We start from the raw sequence: 13,138 nt of genomic DNA on the forward strand, positions 1-13,138 counted from the left end.
CAGATGTGCTCAATATATAATTTTAAATTGAACAGTTATTTGCTTTGAGCATATGGAGCTTGAGTGTATTATGTGCATTGCTCATCTCCCAAACAGAAATTTCCTGGCATACAAATGTTTCCAGATGTGCCAAGAAACAGAGTACAGCATATGAGAAATACATCAAGCTTACTCTCCTTCGAAATTGGAAGATGTACAACATTATTATAATCTCAACAATGCCAAAAACCACTGGGGCCCTGGTACAACCATCCACAATGTAAAAACCATTCCTGTAAGGTGAAAATGAAGCCAAATGACTTGCCTACACACAAAAACACAAGGACTGAGGTGTGCAGAAAAAGAGCAGCACGGATAAGTTAAAATCTGAAAAGTTTCATTCATATAGAAGGGAGTTTATTCACTGAAAGACTGGGGAAAAGTACTTGAATGAATGTCGGCAAGCAACAGTGAAACATGGTGATGATTCCCAATAGTTTTGTGGCTGCATTTCCTCCAATTGAGTTGGTAATTTGATCAGAATTGATGTGGTCTTCATTGCTGAGTATAAACAGATTTTCATCCATCATGCAATAAAATCATACAGATATCTGATTGGTTCCAACTTCATTCTGCAGCATGATAATGACCCCAAATTCACTGCCAAACCCATTTGCAGTGAAAAGAATAACAGGGAATCCTGCAACAGACGGTATGGTCTCCCATGATCTCAAAATCTAGCCAGTCTCGAATTACTTGCAGAGACAGAAGTAAGACTGCCACAGTCAGTATTGAAATTGTATTTATTATTTTTTCACTACTGATTTTTCATGGGATTAAAAATATATTGACTCATTGATACGAAAATGAAAATCCCTACAATAAAATACACTCCAGATTAGTCAATCAGTTTTCAACACTTGCAGTTTGCCAGTCAGATTTATGTGGAAAACAAGACCCACACCTATCAGCTGTGCACTCAAGACGCAACACACATGAGCTTATTGGGCACACAAACCTCTGGATATGTAGATGTAAATAAATACTGTCTTTGCCTTCAGTGTAGTTTGCATACTCCATCTGTTTTTTTGAAGGTACTATTTTTTTCCACTACTTTTTGAAAACATACTGTAAGAGTAATTATTTAACCCAATGATCAGCCAGTTTTTAAATAATTTATTTCACCTTGTTTCTGATTCCCAGAAGGTCATTCTTATGATTTAAGGTTTTTTGACTTATGCAGATTTTGCTTCTAGGCTTCATTTTGGTTTATCTTATTTTTATCATATTTTCAACATCATCACACCACCACCATTGTGTATTGTTTTCTAGTATGGGTACTGTGGAGTGGAGGGCAGGTTTAAGAAGCATTCAGGCATAAGTGGAGAAAGGGAATAATGGAAGACCACTGCACAGATGAATAAAAGGGAGAAAATTGAGATGATGGGCTCCACCCTTCAGTGAGGCACAGAACAATTCAAGACACACCGCCTGGGGATAGAACATGAGATTTACATTCGAGTTTGTTGTTTTTCCAAGTAATTGCACGTGCACCCCAAAGTCTGGTGACAAACATAAAGTACTGGAGCATTTGTAGTCTTATTACTAAATATCAGTTCTATGTCTTCTTGATTTAAGACACACTATAACATTCTCACATCCTCTTTATCCATTCATAAGCACTAGTGGGGGTAATGCCAATCCCAGCAGCAGTGGTCGCAAAGCAAGGAAACGGCCATGGACATGGCTCCAGTCCTCTGCAAAGCCCACACACAGAAACACACACACCCCCAAACAGGCCCTTTTGGAATCACCAGTTCTCCTAACCTGCTTTTGGATACATGAGATGCGACACTTACACAGTCATCGAAGGAACCTGCACTCTCCATGTGAACAACATACTGTACCATATTTGGGAGGTGCTGGATCAGTAAGGCAGTAGCACCGATATAGTCAGGATTCAGAATATACACATAAAGAACGCAAGATGGCAGCATTCATGGCAGCACTTGTATTTTGAAATGACCAATCACACCAAGATTAATAATTATACAATATTTTAGTAAGTAATAACTGGAAGAACAGGATAGTAAAATGAGTTTATTAAAAGAGAAGAAAGTGAAAAGATATGGGCATTAATAAATGCATTGCTACAGAAGCAACAATTTATGGTAAGAAAAGTCAGCATAGTAAAGTCCCATATGGACAGGCTGATATGTGTTACTTTATTTTTCTTGGTAACACTTTAGTATAGGCTCTAGCAAAAAAACGAGATTGGTCTCCCCTAGACTTTCTTGTATACTTAGATATGGGGATGGATATTTGAGAAGTAAACCGCAAGGCAATGATTATATTTTTATATTATGTACATTGAAGAACCATCAACAACATATCAAATCAAATTAATGATATATTGAGCAATTATTATAAAAGTAAAGCTGAATAAATCAGACTGTGCAGCTGCATGAATAAAAGGTAAAGTACCATTTCCAGTTCCAGAAATAGCCCAAAAGTTGATAGAAATCTACGTTTTGTACCTAATACTTGTATGCAAAGTTGGTTGACCTAAGTGAAAGCATACTCATGTTATCGTGTTTACATACGCACACACACACAGACAGACAGACATAATTCCAAAAATGGTATTTTCAGACTGAGGGAGGACTAAAACATCGAGATTCATCAAAATATCGAAATTGAATTTTTGAAGGGATGCAATACTTTCCCTGTACTTTGTATACAAGAAAGTCAAGGAGGTCTAAAACATCGAGATTCATCAAAATCTCGACATTGAATTTGTGGACGAATACAATACTTTACCTATACTTCAAGAAAGTAAAGAAGGCTTTGTTAAGGTTTTGTTTCATAAGAGTAAGTTAGGAATAGATGCAGTTTTGCAGTACCTAAACAAAAGTGTTACCTACTACTCTTTTGTCTTTATTAAGTGTTGTCACAAAAACGAGACATAGACAGATAAAGGTTTGGGGCAGCCACCCGTGTAATATGGTATCCTGGCTGCAAAAGTCGTTTTTATCAAAATAACCAGCACTGAAGTACATACAACGGAGTCCAAAACGAGACTAAGGAAAAAGGGAAAAGGGGCAGGTTTTTAAAGGGGAAGACAGGAAGTGAGGTCATAAGGATCAAGCACGTGGTCTTCAACCATTGGATCACAGCCGGACGTGACATCCGAGGGGCTGGAGCTGGTGTGGTCGACCTCCATTGGCTCTGTTCCGAAAGTGATGTCAGGAGAGCCAGGTGGACTCCCCCGGGAATGGTCTACAGGCAAGGGAGAAAAAGAGTCAGTGTACTCTGCCACATCCCGGCATGCCTCCGAACTGCCTTTACTCAAGCCCTTTAGCTGCCCCCCATGCGCACATGTGTGACAGCGTCTATACAGCAGCTCCTTTATCTTTGTCCTGTGTCACTCTGAGAGCCCTCTGTCAATCTCACTCTATGACACCCTTCCTGTAGTCTTGCTGAGTGTATATTCTTCATTGTGTTCACAGTATATCTGAGCTCTAACCTCTCTCTCTCATTTCTCATAGGGCACGAAGCAGAAAATGGCCGACAGTGGGGTAACTCGCATTGAAATCGTAGTTGAAGAACTCCAAGCACTTGATGAACAGATTCAGAAACTCCTGTCCCGACGGAAATACCTGAGAAATCTAAAGGCCCGGCTGTTGGATAAACCGTCCTTGCCATCTGGAACCGGCGAAACATCAATCCCGTGTTGTGCCGACCTCACCCCCGCGTCTCGTAGGAACAACGCCGCTGCCGACCTCGGTGGATTTCAGCTATGCAGGCGGGGGTTCAAGGCCAGAGCACCTCCATCGGCACAGGCGAGCATTTTATCCCAGAACCGGTTCGACCCTCTCCGCGTCCCCATTTCGCCTTCAGCACCTGGTGATGTATTAGTGGTAGGTGATTCTATCGTTAGAAACCTTAATGTCGCATGCCCTAATGCAAAATCGTTTGTTTCTTGTTTTCCCAGTGCTCGTGTCCGAGATGTAATGAAACGTGCGCCAGCAGTCTACGAGAAACACAAGGAGAGGGCAGTTGGATCAATCGTCTTGCATGCCGGCATAAACGATATAAGGCACCGACAATCAGAAATCCTGAAGGCTGACTTCGCAGCTTTGATTAAAGACACGAAGGAGAGGACCCCATCGGCAAAGATCTTCGTTTCGGGTCCACTACCTCTCGCCAGACGATCCAACGAGTACTACAGTCGTCTGCTAGGGTTGAACAACTGGCTACAGGGTTTCTGCAAGAAGAAGGATGTCGGTTTCATCAACAATTGGAATTTCTTTTTGGAGAGGCCGCGTCTCTTCAAGCGTGATGGCCTGCATCCGAACAGTTTCGGCGCCCGGGTCCTCTCCGAAAACATATCGAAGGTAATTCGTTTTTCTTGACTATCTATCTCTGCTCTTAACCTCTTCTGAAATAATACTGCTGTGCCAGGACATGATGAATGTTTAATAGAGTCTTCCGTTAAAGTGCACACCATTAATACTGTAATAAGCAATCTCAATGCACGTAGAAAACCTAGGAAATACGGCATAAACTCCAATAATCTAATTAAAATCACTATTTTAAAGGAACAATGTATTAAAACTATAAAAACAGATCACAGATTAAACAAAAAATGCATTTTAATTACTAACTATGACACACTCCTAATAGTTGGCGACTTTAATTTTCATATAGATAATCAGTGTGATCTAAAAGTAAAAGAATTTATGAACCTCCTGGATTCTTTTGATTTGAGACAACTCATAAATCAGCCTACACATAAAGCAGGTCATACATTAGACTTAGTGATTACTAAAGGACTGAAAGTTGATATAAAACAGATCATTGATATTGGTCTATCAGACCATTTTCTTCTACTTTTTAATATAGAAATAATGATAAAAAACACTCATGAGAAGCATATTGTTAAAAAACGCTTCTTTGATTCGCAGCAGCTTTAAAACTTACAAACATTTTAAGCAATCAGTCCGTTTATAGTGCCAGCTATAACAGCGAGGACAATGTAAATAGTAAGGTGGAAAGATTTAATTCTAAAGTAAGAGCTGCTGTTGACATAGTTGCACCTGAAAAGACAGTGAAAAAATCTTCTAGCATTGGTATACCATGGAAGACCCAAAGAGTGTCTGATTTAAAGAGAACATGCCGTAGAGCTGAGCGTCAATGGAGGAAGAGTAAACTTACTATCCACCACGAAATATTAAAAGTCAAAATAACAGAATACAATAACACTGTCCGTCTTGAGAGACGCTGCTATTTCTCCAAAATTATAAATAACAATGCTAGTAATCCCAGAGTCTTATTTTCAACAATTGATCGCCTACTAAACCCAGGTAGCTCAAAGGAATGCCTCCTAAGTGCTTCCAGTGAAACCTGTGAGGCTGTCGCTGTATTTTCAATCAAAAAATTAATGATATTAGAAATAACATAGTATATCTCCCCAACACTAAGGATCCTCCTAAACCCCAGCATCCTGTTATAAACAAATTAAACTCTTTCACTAGGATAGATTTACCTGATTTAAAGAAAATAATCTCTCAATTAAAACCCTCCACCTCGTCCTTGACCCGATACCAACAAGGTTTTTCAAAGAAGTATCAGGCGTGCTAATTGATAATGTTCTGACATAGTAAATTCGTCACTAGATACTGGGGTCTTCCCAGACTGTCTTAAGACTGCTGTAGCTAAACCCCTACTCAAGAAACATAATCTTGACCCTCAGCTCTTGAAAATTTTAGACCCATCTCCAACCTGCCTTTCTTAAGTAAAGTTCTGGACAAGGCAGTCATTATGCAGTTAAATGACCACCTAAATAAACATGCTATTCTTGATAAATTTCAGTCGGTTTTAGAACAAATCACAGCACAGAAACTGCACTCGTTAAAGTAGTAAATGACTTGCGGGTAAATGCAGACAGAGGCCATTTATCTGTTCTCATCCTCTTAGATCTGAGTGCTGCATTTGACACCATTGATCACAACATTCTTAGAAATCGCCTTAGTCAATGGGTGGGCCTCTCTGGCAGTGTCTTAAATTGGTTTGAATCCTACCTGACAGGGAGAAAATATTTTGTTAGTTGTGGGAATTACAACTCAAGACACATGATATCCAATATGGTGTTCCACAAGGCTCTATCCTGGGTCCGCTGTTATTCTCAATCTACATGCTTCCGTTAGGTCAGATTATCTCAGGGCACAACGTGAGCTACCACAGCTATGCAGATGACACACAGCTGTACTTATCAATAGCACCTGATGACCCGATTCTATTGATTCACTAACACAATGTCTGACTTGTATCTCAGAATGGATGAATAGTAATTTTCTCAAGTTAAATAAAGAGAAAACTGAAATTTTAGTGATCAGCAATAATGGATACAATGAGGCTATTAGAAATAAACTGGATACATTAGGATTAAAAGTCAAGACGGAGGTAAAAAGCTTAGGGGTGATTGTTGACTGTAATCTGAATTTTAAATCACATATTAATCAGATCATTAGGACAGCATTTTTCACTTAAGAAACATAAGTAAAGTTAGACCTCTTATATCACTGAAAGATGCTGAGAAATTAGTTCACGCGTTTGTTTTCAGTCGACTAGATTACTGTAATGCACTCCTCTCAGGACTACCCAAAAAAGATATAAATCGTTTGCAACTAGTGCAGAATGCAGCTGCTAGAATCCTAACTAGGAAAAGAAAATCAACACATTTCTCCAGTTTTAATGTCACTACACTGGTTACCTGTGTCATTCAGAATTGACTTTAAAATTCTGCTTATGGTTTATAAAGCCTTAAATAATCTCGCCCCATCTTATATATCGGAATGTCTGACACCTTATATTCCAAATCGTAACCTCAGATCCTCAAATGAGTGTCTCCTTAGAATTCCAAGAACAAAACTTAAAAGAAGTGGTGAGGCAGCCTTCTGCTGCTATGCACCTAAAATCTGGAATAGCCTGCCAATAGGAATTCGCCAGGCTGATACAGTAGAGCACTTTAAAACACTGCTGAAAACACATTACTTTAACATGGCCTTTTATAACTTCATTTTAATTAATTTAACTTAATCCTGATACTCTGTATGTTCAATTCATCATAATAACTATTCATGGTGGCTCTAAAATCCGTACTGACCCCTACTCTCTCTTCTGTTTCTTTTTCCGGTTTCTTTGTGGTGGTGGCCTCGCCACCTCCACCTACTCAAAGCTTCATGATGCTCCAACAATGATGGATGGATTAAAAGGAAGAAGTCTACGTGACCATCATCATCATCAAGCCCTTCCGTGAGAACCCTAAATCCAAAGAGGACTGTTTCATTTATGTTAGGTAGAATGCCCAGAGGGGACTGGGCGGTCTCATGGTCTGGAATCCCTACAGATTTTATTTTTCTCCAGCCGTCTGGAGTTTTTGTTTTTCTGTCCCCTGGCCATTGAACCTTACTCTTATTCAATGTTAATGTTGATTTATTTTGTTTTATAATTGTGTCTTTCATTTTTCTATTCTTTAATATGTAAAGCACTTTGAGCTACTGTTTTTATGAAAATGTGCTATATAAATAAATGTTGTTGTTGTTGTTGTTGTTATTTTTTGTTTTTGGTAACAATGTGTTTTTTTATTTCTAGGCAAATCCAAGCTATGGCAGTATGATTATATGAATAAATTCTGTTAAGTAAGCAGTATTTAAAAGCTAAACAGATTAGCATATGGAATAAACTTGCAGGTTTTTCATTATAATATCCAAAAGTGTACTTAACAAGTTTTAGCCAAAAGATATAATGAAAATTGAGTATTATTCATATATATACATTATATTTATTTATAGATATGTGGATATATTTATATAAACACACACTAGACTCTTAAGGAGTATCACTATTACTCATAATACTGCAACTTTACTCTAGTGAAGGAAATAGAAAGCTGAGTGGGGAGACTCTAATTTGCTTTCTCCGTTTTTAATTACATGTCAAAAAGCAAGCATGAAGAAACACGCATACATGTGCAAATGTAAAAAACCATAACACATTTTCTCAAGCAATACCACAAGTTATTCTAGCTGAACTTGGCATAAGGTAGAAACAAACTCTAGATTGGACATTATTCTACTGTGAGACACATTGATACTTGCTCCCAGTTTCATAGCTAATGTAACCTAATACATACCTCAACAGCTGTGGTGGGAAAGTCAAGAACACACAGAATGCCCAAAGGTATAATGGGAACATGACAATGCCACATACACATAAATTGGGTCAAGAAGCTGAATTCAAGCCTTGAAGCTGTTGGGCGGTATGTAGGATTAACTACCAGGCCATCCTGAATATTGTAAAGTGAATATTCTCTATGTACTTAATGATATTAAAGTTACATCAAATAAAATACTGTACTGTACATGTTTTTTTATTTTCCTTTCCTAATTAGATATTAATTATTTGTCAATACGGAGAAACAGGAAACCAGGAAAACAATAAACATGGGTAGAATCAGGAGCAACACTCATACCAAGTAAATTGGGATTCATCAATTAACTTAACTCAAAGTGCTATCTATCTATCTATCTATCTATCTATCTATCTATCTATCTATCTATCTATCTATCTATCTATCTATCTATCTATCTATCTATCTCTTTTGAAGCCAGAGTGCTGGGAGAAAGCACAAGCACAAACAGACACAATGTGAAAACAGCATTTGGGTTGAGACTCTAAAAAATTTACTATGCTATGAATCTGGATTATTAATTGTTACGTCATGATGACATCTTCTGCAATTAATGACATAACATCACATTCTTAGTCCAGTTAAATTTAGGGCTTCGGGGGATAGAGACTATCCTTGCATTAAAAATAAATTGTTTGAAGCCCTTGTGAAAATAAAATCCTGTTTTGATTGATGCAAAAATAAATCAAACGTGAAAAGTAAAATGTTTTGTCAAGTGTTTTTAAATTTGCAGAAAGGTGCTATATATCTGTATTAATTACTTCATTTTTATAAATGTTTGCCCAACTATTCCATGAAGAAGTCCAACCTTTATTGATAAGATGTAAATAGGATGTGATGGCCTCAAGGGTGTTTCTATTCTTGTCCTCATTACTCTTTTCTCTAACACTTTCTTCTAATTTTCAACCTTAATCTGAGTATCCTTCAGCAAAAAGTAATACAGCATGTCATCAGTAAAAATGTCATCATTCATTGTGAGAGCTTCATAAACAATTCAAGACTTTTTTTTTTAATCTAATACATACTCTGGAAGTTTCAAAAATAAATGTCTTCCAAATTAGCTGATATTTGAATGTGATGTGAGTTGTTTGTGTGTGCATATGCTTTCTTTAGTGCAAGGTAAGGACACATTTGTCTCCTTAAATCACTGTGAGTGATACTTAACATTATTTTACTTGGGGTGCTTCAAACTGTCATTTGTTATTTTGTATGGAGTTCCACATTGCAGCCTACAGGCATTTGGTGTGTTTAACAGTAAATCTTGTCACAGAGCCAAAAGGTGCCTTAACATAAATGTGCAGAAATAAAGGGGGGAGTTTCCATTTGTTTTTGAGCAATAATTCACACTGAAAAAGTACATACATACACAATGTGTATGTGTGTGTGTGTAAATATATATATATATACTGTATATATAATTATATAATGATATAATTAATGATTTATTGATCTTACATTTGGTTAAACCAATTCTCTTCATAATATATTATCATTTTTTCTTTTTGCAATTTTCCAACTTAGTTGACTTTTTTGTTTGTTTGGTTTTTTTTTGTCTCATTTAGTCATTTGAAAAGGGACAATTACGATTGGATTGGACCAGGAACTAAGACTTTCCTCAATCACTCCTGGTTTCAGCATTTGGCTGACCTCAAGTTCCACTTTTTCGCACTTTGCTTCCAGGACTCTATACAGGCATTCTCGGACAACTGCTCCCAGGTCAGTGATTATGCCATGCTCAATCAGAGAGGCTCTACCTGATTTTTCATTAATCATATAAAGAACAGTCAGGATGGTTGCTTCGAGTTGCAGTCACTGTTTTTGTGTTAAATTAGAACAGAAAATAAGGTTTTTGAGAACAAAGTAGGAATGTGGTTGACCGAAGTAGGATTCAGCGTCCAATTCCTTCCACAGTTTCAACAAATTTATGTTTTGGTGTATATTTGATTGTTTAACCAAATAGTCAACTATCCCTTTTCACTCCTTAATTTCATAGGGCTCTCGCCAATGAGTGAGTAGTTTGTAGTGGGAAGAAGGTATCAGGCCTATTACACAATCTCCAGAAGCAAATTCTTAAAGCGTCATGCCACAATTATAAATTTGGGACTGTGCTGATTGCGCATGCTCCATATTTGCTTTTAATATAGGTCTAATTGTGTGATATATTCTATAAATATTTGTGGAAGAGAGTGCCTCACTTTCCCATCGCTCTTTTAGTATATGCAATAAACACCTGAGTTGACACCCATATAATAATTCAAAAGGTAAAAAACCCATAGAGGCCTGTGGGACCTCCCTGTATGCAAACAGCACAAAGGGTGGTAACTGATCGCAGTTTCTACCTTCTTTGCTTACCACCTTACAATTAGCTTTGTATTATCCTCATACACTGAAGTCTTAAGATGCTTGATTTTGAGTATTCTGGCAAACTCCCAGAATGTCTCCGAGGTAAAAGGCATCACTTGGTCTGTTAAGACCTCCTTAGGGATGCTGGTCCATGCCAAGACCCCTGCCAGTTCCCATGTGGTGTTTTTGGAATTGGCTTGTCTAAGTGGGATAGCCTCTGTGTATCATGTGGCATAGTCCATCAGGATTAGAATGTACAGTATTTATAACCCTGGGCTGAGGGTTCAAGGGGACCTACTATGTCCACCCTAATTCACTCAAAACAGATGTCTATTATAGTATAGGAATGACAGGAGCAAGGTCCTTCCTAGGAATCTCTTGACATTGAATCAGTTGACATTCTGGACAAGACAAATAAAAGAGACAGACCCTCTCATCGATTTCTGGCCAATTAAAGTGAAGCTTTATTCTTTAGAGTGTCTTATCAGTGCCAAGATGGCCACCCAGGAGCTGGGCATGTGCTACCTCACAGACATGATGTCGGTAAGGCCTGGGTAGTAGCAGCAGTGACCTAACCTCACCCTCATGTACTGACAATATACAATAAGTCATTTTCAAGTACAAAGTGGGTTCTTGATAGCATGGGATGGGCAGTACTGTGTCCATTAAGTTGAACTACTGCATTTTTGGCAAACTCCATTGAGTCATCATTTCACTGCTCTCTTTTAAAGAGAAAGAAATACAGATAAAGTGTAAGGGCTCCATGTGATCCCTGTGTAATTGGCAGTCTGTTAAATTAAATACAAAATCAGAATAAATTAGTCATAAGGACATGAGATATTCTTCATCTGCCCAAGATGGTGTTGGAGCCATTTTTCACTAGGGAGGATTTCTCTAAACAAATTGTGGGGATCCTGTTGTGCTTTCAAGACACTTGAAAGTCATGTGAGTGATTTGACCTGATTTAATTGCATTTTAATCCAGTGCCATGTACAGCTGCAATAAAAACAGGGAATCTTCTCATTTATCCACAGCTTGTTCTGAATGTGGCTACACTTGTCAGCCCAACCAGTCATTCTCTGGTAGGCCTATCTACTTGTGAGTCGCTGGGAGTCAGTACCCATCCTGACTGCGAATTACTACAAGATAGAATTCAACCTTGGATATGCCACCAACCTTACACACATCCTATTATAAATTCTTGTTTCAAAATAAAATTTATTCAATATTAAATCGATTTGTTTTCAATCTTATTTTTTGTGAAAAATGATCTTTTTGTATGGAATGATTACAATCTATACTAATTAAAGGCAAAGCCCTCACTAATTTTCCAACTTCCCGTGTAGGTAAAAGGCTGAAATTTGGCAGGCTCATTCCTTACAGCTTACTTACAAAAGTTAAGCAGGTTTCATTTCGAAATTCTACGCGTAACGGTCATAACGGTCAACAACGTCTGCCATGTTGAACTTTCTTATTCATGGCCCCATCTTCACGAACTTTGGTAGGCGGCTTCCCTGCGCTGACCAAAATCGATATACGTACTTATTTCGGTGGTATTACACCACTGTCTGCCGTCATATTGAATTTTCCAAACGTCACTAATTCTCCAACTTTCCATGTAGGTAGAAGGCTGAAATTTGGCAGGCTCATTCTTTACAGCATACTTACAAAAGTTAAGCAAGTTTCATTTCAAAATTCTAGGCATAACGGTCATAATGGTCAACAACGTCCGCCATGTTGAACTTTCTTATTCATGGCCCCATCTTCACGAAATTTGGTAGGTGGCTTCCCTGTGCTAACCGAAACCGATGTACATACTTATTTCAGTAGTATGATGCCACTGTCGGCCACCATATTGAACTTTCCAACGTCACTAATTCTCCAACTTCCCGTGTAGGTAGAAGGCTGAAATTTGGTACTTATTTCGGTGGTATGACACCACTGTCTGCCGTCATATTGAATTTTCCAAACATCACTAATTCTCCAACTTTCCATGTAGGTAGAAGGCTGAAATTTGGCAGGCTCATTCTTTACAGCTTACTTACAAAAGTTAAGCAAGTTTCATTTCGAAATTCTACGCATAACAGTCATAATGGTCAACAACGTCCGCCATGTTGAACTTTCTTATTCATGGCCCCATCTTCACGAAATTTGGTAGGTGGCTTCCCTGTGCTAACCGAAACCGATGTACATACTTATTTCAGTAGTATGATGCCACTGTCGGCCACCATATTGAACTTTCCAACGTCACTAATTCTCCAACTTCCCGTGTAGGTAGAAGGCTGAAATTTGGTACTTATTTCGGTGGTATAATGCCACTGTCGGATGCCATATTGAACTTTTCAACAGTCTTTGTTACTTATGGGCCCATCTTCAAGAAATTTGATACGCGGGTTCCCAACGCTAACTGAATCCTACTTACGTACATATATACGTCCATAGCCTGCAGCTCGGTCACCGTGTGAGGCGGCGTTGGGTCCCCCATCCAAACGCCTCCCACGTTGTTGGCTGCCTGCCTATATAAGGCCGTCCGTCACTCCAGTCTCTACATTCCCTTCCTTG

This window comes from Polypterus senegalus, chromosome 8 (genome assembly GCF_016835505.1).
Source record: "Polypterus senegalus isolate Bchr_013 chromosome 8, ASM1683550v1, whole genome shotgun sequence".
NCBI lineage: Eukaryota > Metazoa > Chordata > Cladistia > Polypteriformes > Polypteridae > Polypterus > Polypterus senegalus.